We start from the raw sequence: 8,700 nt of genomic DNA on the forward strand, positions 1-8,700 counted from the left end.
AATTTTCGGTAGCCCTGTGTCTTCTTTTCTGCGCCAGGGGACCTCCTCTTCACTGCAATGGCTGGGTTCTTGCAGTGCGTTCTCTTGTCGCCGAGCGCATGCCCCAGGCACACCGGCTTCAGCAGTTGCAACACTTAGGCTCAGGAGTTGCAGCGCGTGGACTTTTAGGACGCGTGGGCTTCAGTACTTGGGCTTCAGGGGCTTAGTTTCTCCGCAGCGGGTGGAATCTTCCTGGACCAGGGATAGAACTCCTGTGGCCTGTGTTAGCGGGCAGATTCTTATCCACTGAGCCACAGAGGGAGTCTGCCACTTAGGTTCTTAATATCCTTCTGACAGTGTATTCACTTACCTTTTTACAGGAGGAAGCAAGCTTGCAGCGTTTTTACAGGAGGAAGCAAGCTTGCAGTAGGCACCAGCATCTAAATAGAATTTCATGTCTTTGACTTCCTGCAAGGTGTTGCATGATGTCTTCGGTCCATGGCAAATGGTGGAGATTTTTCATTGAATGATAATAACATGAAGGTTCCTTTCAAAAATTCACTTCTAAGTCAAAATTGTACATAACAGGTGCTTGGGGGGTGGCGTGGGCGGTGCAGGGTTTGGGGTTCTGGAGGCTCGTGCCCTTAGGAAGTGCCTGGGATCCCCATGGACTCTGGGACAGCACTGCACAGAGAATTTCCATAGCAGCCCGCAAAGGCAGGTTAGGCTCTTGCCCAGAGTTGCACAGCCAGCAACCAGGTCACTGGGCCATCCCATCCCCTGTTTTGTGGACAGAAACGCCTCTCCCCCCTCCACCAAGCCCACATGGGGTGCAGAGTGTGGGCCTTGGGATCGGACCTCCCCCTCTCTGTAATCCTCATCTGTAAAACCACCGGTGGAGATGCTGCCAGGATTCCGAATGTCACCTGTGGCCTGACCACATTGGTTATGCATGACCCCCCACCCACAGAATTTCCCAAGTCTGAGACATCCCCTGTTCCAGGTGAGCCTGTGCCTGGAGGTATGGGGGAGGGCCGTGCCAGGATCTGGGCAGAGGCTGAGGCTGGGCTGCTTCAGGGACTGCAGACCCCCAGGGTGAGCCGTTCTGTCTTGCCTCTATGGACCAGACCCCGGGATGTGGGAGCTGCAGACCCGAGTACCACCTGGACCAACAGAGCCTCACACAGACACTTCACTGATGGAGGTCCAACGCGAGGAAAGGGGTGGTCCCTCTGTCTGTCCCGGACCATGTTGGCTTGGCTAGGGTGAGGGTGGGGCAGAACTCACAGGCCTGCCCCGAATGACTGCCCTCCACACCCGCCCTACACTCAGGGCTGGGACAGAAATGAAATTTCTGGGTGGGAAACTGAGGCTGTTGGCAGGGTCCGCTGGGTCCACAATCTCTCGACGACTCCTGCCCCTTACCGGGCACTCCTGCCCCCACCAGCCCTGCTGTGTTGCGTAGCTGCTCTTAGGACTAAAATTCGAGGCTGTGAACGCAGGTTCCAGATGAGTCGCCCTGCCAACAGCCACTGGCCTTTGCGTTCTCTTCCAATCCATGGATGCACATTCATGGCAGCTGCCAGGGACATCTGTGCTCCCTAGCGTGACCCGGATGAAGGTGGGAAAGGAGCAGGGCTGAGAGTGACCTCTTCGTCACATGGACAGCAAGTGGACACCCTTGTGCCCAAACAAAGAGAACAAAGGTCTGAGCAGGGGCCCCAGGTCCCAGCTCTCTCATCCCCTTGCCCAGTGCTCCCGCAGGGCAGGCTGTGAGCTTTGAAATGCGATCAGTGCTGTTGGGTTAGTCGCTTCAGCCGTGTCCCACTCTTTGCGGCCCCATGGACTCTCGCCCGCTCGGCTCCTCCGTCCGTGGAAATTTCCAGGCAAAGTGAGGCTTTGAGGGTCTTACTGCTCCCCATCTCAGACACAGAAGATTGTGATGTGTGAAACGAGCAAATTTTAAGCACGAGTCACACAAGCTAGACACTTATTTAAAATTCATGCTCCTGCTGCCTGAACCTCAGTTTTCTCCAGGACGAAATGAAGATAGCAGTTCCTAAAGCATAATGGCGCAGTGAGGATTTAAGGAGAGAACACGGGGCCTGGCTGACTGTGAATGCTGAATAAACTAAGCTTTCTTCTTGCATTTCCTTGTTATCCTCTTACGGAAGCCTCCTCTCAAAGATAAGCCATGACTTTGACCTGCAGATTGCAATACAAGTCCTGAGCCAAATAATCTGAGAGGCTATTGTGTACAAGGGCCAGGGTGGCTGAGGACGTGTTGAACACAGTCACAGCTCTGCCGTCTCTGATGGTCACGATGTACACTGTTTTTTTTTTTTGGTCACGCCGTGTGGCATGCAGGACCTTAGTTCCTATCCAGGGGTCAAGTCCTTGCCGCTGCTCTCCCCCCTGAAGTAGAAGCCTGGGATCATACCCACTGGACTGCCAGGGCATTCCCCACGTATTAACATTTCAGAGACAGACATCCTGAAGTGCACACACCTGTTTGGATTTCTTTAACCCAGCATTTCCTGGGTTATTTACTCTGCCATAAAGACTTGGGGGGGTTGAGGTTTTCAGTGACCCTGTTCACCAGAATTTCTGCTCTTCCTCTTCGGAGCAAAAGGTAGACTTGCGTTTCCATGCCCCCGTCCATGTGGCTTGCTGTGGTCAACAAGTGGTGGGCAGAAGGGAAGGTGACACCCGGATGGACAGCTTTACGCGCCATGTTCCTCCCCCACCGCCCAGCCCGACCCTGGGTCCCGAGGCAGGGAAAGGTTCAGGCGGGGCGACCCGCTGCCAAAGGACACGCACCCTGAGAAGTGAAACTTTTGGGAGCATAACCCCATTTATCTTAACTGATAAAAGTCCCTAGTCCCATCTGCAAGGACATCAGCTTTCTGGAAAACTTGGTTTACGAAGGGCTGACCTAAATACAAGTTAGTGACCACATTGGTTCCCTTGACAAAGTCAAACCCCGAGTTTCAGAGGCCATGAGGAAGGCACGCTGGGTCTTCACAGATCCCCGCAGAGGTGACCCCTGCTCATAGTTTGGGGTGCCCTGAGGTGAGGGTCTCGCCTCCATCCCGTCTCCCCAGCTCCTGCCACCGGAGGAGTGAAGGTGAGAGGCTGAGAGGAAAGGACACAGGTGCCAGCAGGAGGTGGAGGGCCCTGCGGGATGCCCGGGGAGGGGGAGGGCTCGATGCCTGGGGTGGGGGGCATTGCAGAAACGCAGCTTCTTCGGGTCAGGGTTGGAGGTGACTTGACCGATTCTGGGCCCAAGAATGGCCTGAGGCAGAGTTCAGGCCACCAGCTGCTGCCCGGAAGTTGTTGCCACAGCCCAGGGCAGGGGCGGGCTGCCAAGAGGGACTGGCTTCCAGGGGCCTGAAATGGAAGTGGAGGTGGCCGGGCAGGACAGGGACTAGCTGGGGGAGAAGGCGGCGGGGACTCAAGGCGCCGCTGGGGTCATGGCTCCGATGAGAGAGCTGAGCTCTGCCCTGGGGGAGGGTGTGAGAGAGGCAGCCAGGGGCAGGTCGGGGGAGGTTAGGTGGGCCCTCTCCTAGACCAGAGACTGGGGAGTCCTCGGAGTGAGCAAGGCCCCCCAGGGGTGGCTGGATGCTTTCTGCAGAGCGGCACGTCCAGGCCCTGGGGAAGAGCCGGCTGCCCAGGATGAAATAGGGAACTCTGGGGTCCCAGAGGAAGGAGGCGCGGTCCAGGAAGGAGGGTCTGGGCCTCAGTGTCCAGGACAGAGCACGTGGCCGAGCCCATCTAGGGCAGTGGGCCCGTGAACCCGCTTAGGGATTGGGGTGGCGGTTGGCAGGAGTTTAAAGGAGCTTGGTTGTGAGGCCAGAAAAGCAGCACAGCGTGAAGGATGCAGAGACGAGGGGAAGGAGTGGAACAATCACATTTATTATGAATTATTTCCTGATGAACGCAGAAATTTAACGTAAAATGTAATTACGGGGAACGGCATCATGGTAACCACCCTCGGTAACCGCGCAAACAGCCTTTCAGTCTCCACTCTACACACAGGCGTACACACACACATACATATTGTTTCCTTAGCAAGACTGGGCTCATGCTTTTCAGCAGGTTCTGTATCTGTTTACCAAACCAACGGTGGCTCCCTGTCATGGAACAGGCTGCACACTGCTGACTCCTGAGGCGGGAGCATCCCAGCGTATCAAGGGCTCATCAATGTTTGACAGGGTGGGAGAAATTTGAGGGTGTTTTACAAGCTGATGAGAAACCCGCAGTGCTGGAGAGGTGAGGGCCTGGGGGGCCAGTGAGGATGTCGGGGGGGTGAGCTGGGGTCAGCCAATGAGGAGGAGACGGGCTCGCATGTAAGGCACCAGTGAGGCGGAACCCTGGATATTCCTAAGAAAAAGTAATACACTTCCTCCATTTGTGCACATTTGAAAAAAATTAGTAAAACACATGCTCATTGTAAGAAGGTGGAATAATCACAAATAGAAAGTCAGTCCCATATCATCCTATCTTAACACATCTCTTTCCTTACAATGACGGCAGAACCAGCGTAGAGAATACTACCTAAATGGAAGTATCTTGGTTATTGTAAAATACTGCTAAGTTGGGGTTGAATGTGTTTAGACCCGTGCCATGGTTCTGGCAGAGAAGGCCACTGGGACCCGGAGCACGGCGCTCGGGGAAGGTGTGAGAGGGCGCCCCCAGGAGTCCAGGTTATATCAGCAAGGGGACCGCGCTTGGTCCCGGGGCCCAGGTGGCCAGAGAGCCCTCCACTCAGCCCTGCCTCACTCGGGAAGTGAAGGCTACCAGCAGAGGAGGCCCCGGAACCTCGAGGGGTTGGCCAGGAGCCCCCACGGGGCACTTCCCCGCACTGCCAGCCGACCCCGTGTTTTCACAGGCAGCCCCTGCTGCTACCCTCACGGTGCTGCTCTGTCTGGCCCTGCTGGTTCTTCGGCTCCAGGACACCTACACGATGCGGGTGAGAGCTGCGGTTTTTCATGCCCACAAGTAGGATCTGAGCTTATTGTTCCTTTCCGTTTTGGTATCCTCAAATGCATAAATAAGAAAACGCATGCACACAGTGCACCCTAGGTCATATTACACGGGGCAGCGGGCCCATGTAATCTGTGCCTGCCAACAATTACCACCCTGGAGAGACAGTGGGTACCTGCCTCCAGGTCGTCTCCATTAGAGCTCGGGGCAGGGGGGAGGCGGGGCGTGCCAGGGTGACTGTCTTACGCACGGGATTTTTATTTTCAAGGCTTCTTCTCTGAATATTTTACTGATTCTCATAATAGATAATTCAACAGATATTAAGATTCCTTTATGTTTAATATCAGTTCAGCTCAGTTCAGTCGCTCAGTCATGTCTGGCTCTTTGTGACCCCATGAACCGCAGCACACCAGGCCTCTCTGTCCATCACCAACTCCCGGAGTCCACCCAAACCCATGTCCATCGAGTCAGTGATGCCATCCAATCATCTCATCCTCTGTCGTCCCCTTCTCCTCCTGCCCTCCAGCTTTCCCAGCATCAGGCTCTTTTCCAATGAATCAGCTCTTCACATCAGGTGGCCAAAGTATTGGAGTTGCAGCTTCAACATCAGTCCTTCCAATGAACACCCAGGACTGATCTCCTTTAGGATGGACTGGTTGGATTTCCTTTAGGATGGACTGGTTGGATCTCCTTGCAGTTCAAGGGACTCTCAAGAGCCTTCTCCAACACCACAGTTCAAAAGCATCAATTCTTCGAAGCTCAGCTTTCTTTATAATCCCACTCTCACATCCTTACATGACCACTGGAAAAACCATAGCGTTGACTAGACAGACCGTTGTTGACAAAGTAATGTCTCTGCTTTTTAATATGCTGTCTAGGTTGGTTATAACTTTCCTTCCAAGGAGTAAGCATCTTTTAATTTCATGGCTGCAATCACCATCTGCAGTGATTTTGGAGCCCAGAAAAATAAAGTCAGCCACTGTTTCCACTGTTTCCCCATCTATTTCCCATGAGGTGATGGGACCGGATGCCATGATCTTAGTTTTCTGAATGTTGAGCTTTAAGCCAACTTTTTCACTCTCCTCTTTCACTTTGATCAAGAGGCTCTAGTTCTTCTTCACTTTCTGCCATAAGTGTGGTGTCATCTGCATATCCGAGGTTATTGATATTTCGCCCAGCAATCTTGATTCCAGCTTGTTCTTCCTCCAGCCCAGCGTTCCTCATGATGTATTCTGCATATAAGTTAAATAAGTAGGGTGACAACATACAGCCTTGACATATTCCTTTTCCTATTTGGAACCAGTCGGTTAATCCATGTCCTGTTCTAACTATTGCTTTCTGACCTGCATCCAGATTTCTCAAGAGGCAGGTCAGATGGTCTGGTATCCCCCTCTCTTTCAGAACTTGCCACAGTTCATTGTGATCCACACAGTCAAAGGCTTTGGCATAGTCAATAAAGCAGAAATAGATGTTTTTCTGGAACTCTTTTGCTTTTTTGATGATCCAGAGGATGTTGGCAATTTGATCTCTGGTTCGTCTGCCTTTTCTAAAACCAGCTTGAACATCTGGAAGTTCATGGTTCACGTATTGCTGAAGCCTGGCTTGGAGAATTTTGAGCATTACTTTACTAGCGCGTGATATGAGTGCAATGGTGTGGTAGATTGAGCATTCTTTGGCATTGCGTTTCTTTGGGATTGGAATGAAAACCAACCTTTTCCAGTCCTGTGGCCACTGCTGAGCTTTCCAAATTTGCTGGCATATTGAGTGCAGCACTTTCACAGCATCATCTTTCAGGATTTAAAATAGCTCAACTGGAATTCCATCACCTCCACTGGCTTCGTTTGTAGTGATGCTTCCTAAGGTCCACTTGTCTTCACATTCCAGGATGTCTGGCTCTAAGTGAGTGATCACACCATTGTGGTTATCTGGGCCGTGAAGATCTTTTTTGGTATAGTTCTTCTGTGTATACTTGCCACCTCTTCTTAATATCTTCTGCTTCTGTTAGGTCCATACCATTTCTGTCCTTTATTGAGCCCATCTTCAAATACAATATTTCCTTGGTATCTCTAATTTTCTTGAAGAAATCTCTAGTCTTTCCCATTCCATTGTTTTCCTCTATTTCTTTGCATTGATCACTGAGGAAGGCTTTCTTATCTCTCCTTGCTATTCTTTGGAACTCTGCATTCAAATGGGTATGTCTTCCCTTTTCTCCTTTGCTTTCACTTCTCTTCTTTTCACAGCTGTTTGTAAGGCCTGCTCAGACAGCCATTTTGCTTTTTCGCATTTCTTTTTCTTGGGGATGGTCTTGATTCCTGTCTCCTGTAGAATGTCACGAACCTCCGTCCATAGTTCATCAGGCACTCTGTCTATCAGATTTAGTCCCTTAAATCTATTTCTCACTTCCACTGTAGAGTCATAAGGGATTTGATTTAGGTCATACCTGAATGGTCTAGTGGTTTTCTCCACTTGCTTCAATTTCAGTCTGAATTTGGCAATAAGGAGTTCATGTTCTGAGCCACAGTCAGCTCCTGGTCTTGTTTTTGCTAACTCTATACAGCGTCTCCATGTTTGGCTGCAGAGAATATAATCAGTCTGATTTCGGTGTCGACCATCTGGTGATGTCCATGTGTAGAGTCTTTTCTTGTGTCGTTGGAAGAGGGTGATTGCTATGACCAGTGCGTTCTCTTGGCAGAACTCTATTAGCCTTTGCCCTGCTTCATTCTGTACTCCGAGGGCAGATTTACCTGTTACTCCAGGTGTTTCTTCACTTCCTACTTTTGCATTCCATCCCCTATAATGAAAAGGACATCGTTGTTGGGTGTTAGTTCTAGAAGGTCTTGTAGGTCTTTACAGAACAGTTCAACTCTAGCTTCTTCAGCATTACTGGTCGGGGCATAGACTTGGATGACCGTGATATTGAATGGTTTGCCTTGGAGATGAACAGAGATCATTCTGTTGTTTTTGAGATTGCATCCATGTACTGCATTTTGGACTCTTTTGTTGACCATGATGGCTACTCCATTTTTTCTAAGGGATTCCTGCCCACAGTAGTAGATATAATGGTCATCTGAGTTAAATTCAGCCATTCCAGTCCATCTTAGTTCGCTGATTCCTAGAATGTCGACGTTCACTCTTGCCATCTCCTGTTTGACCACTTCCAGTTTGCCTTGATTCATGGACCTAACATTCCAGGTTCCTATGCAATATTGCTCTTTCCAGCATCAGACCTTGCTTCTATCACCAGTCACATCCACAACTGGGTGTTGTTTTTATTTTGGCTCCATCCCTTCATTCCTTCTGGAATTATTTCTCCACTGATCTCCAGTAGCATGTTGGGCACCTACCGACCTGGGGAGTTCATCCTTCAAGGTCCTATCTTTTTGTCTTCTCATACTGTTCATGGGGTTCTCAAGGCAAGAATAGTGAAGTGGTTTGCCATTGCCTTCTCCAGCGGACCACATTCCATCAGACCTCTTCCCCATGACCCATCCGTCTTGGGTGGCCCCACACGGGATGGCTTAGGTTCATTGAGTTAGAGAAGGCTGTGTTCCTGTGATCAGATTGGCTAGTTTTCTGTGATTATGGTGTCAGTGTGTCTGCCCTCTGATGCCCTCTCTCAGTGCCAACCGAGAGTTATGTTTAATATAACTCCACCAAATATTTAGAATAGGTCAGAAAGATGTAGCAGAGCACAAGTAAGTTACCACCTCATAATGTACCCCCTAACCAGGGATG

This window comes from Dama dama, chromosome 22 (assembly GCF_033118175.1).
Source record: "Dama dama isolate Ldn47 chromosome 22, ASM3311817v1, whole genome shotgun sequence".
Taxonomy (NCBI): Eukaryota; Metazoa; Chordata; class Mammalia; order Artiodactyla; family Cervidae; genus Dama; species Dama dama.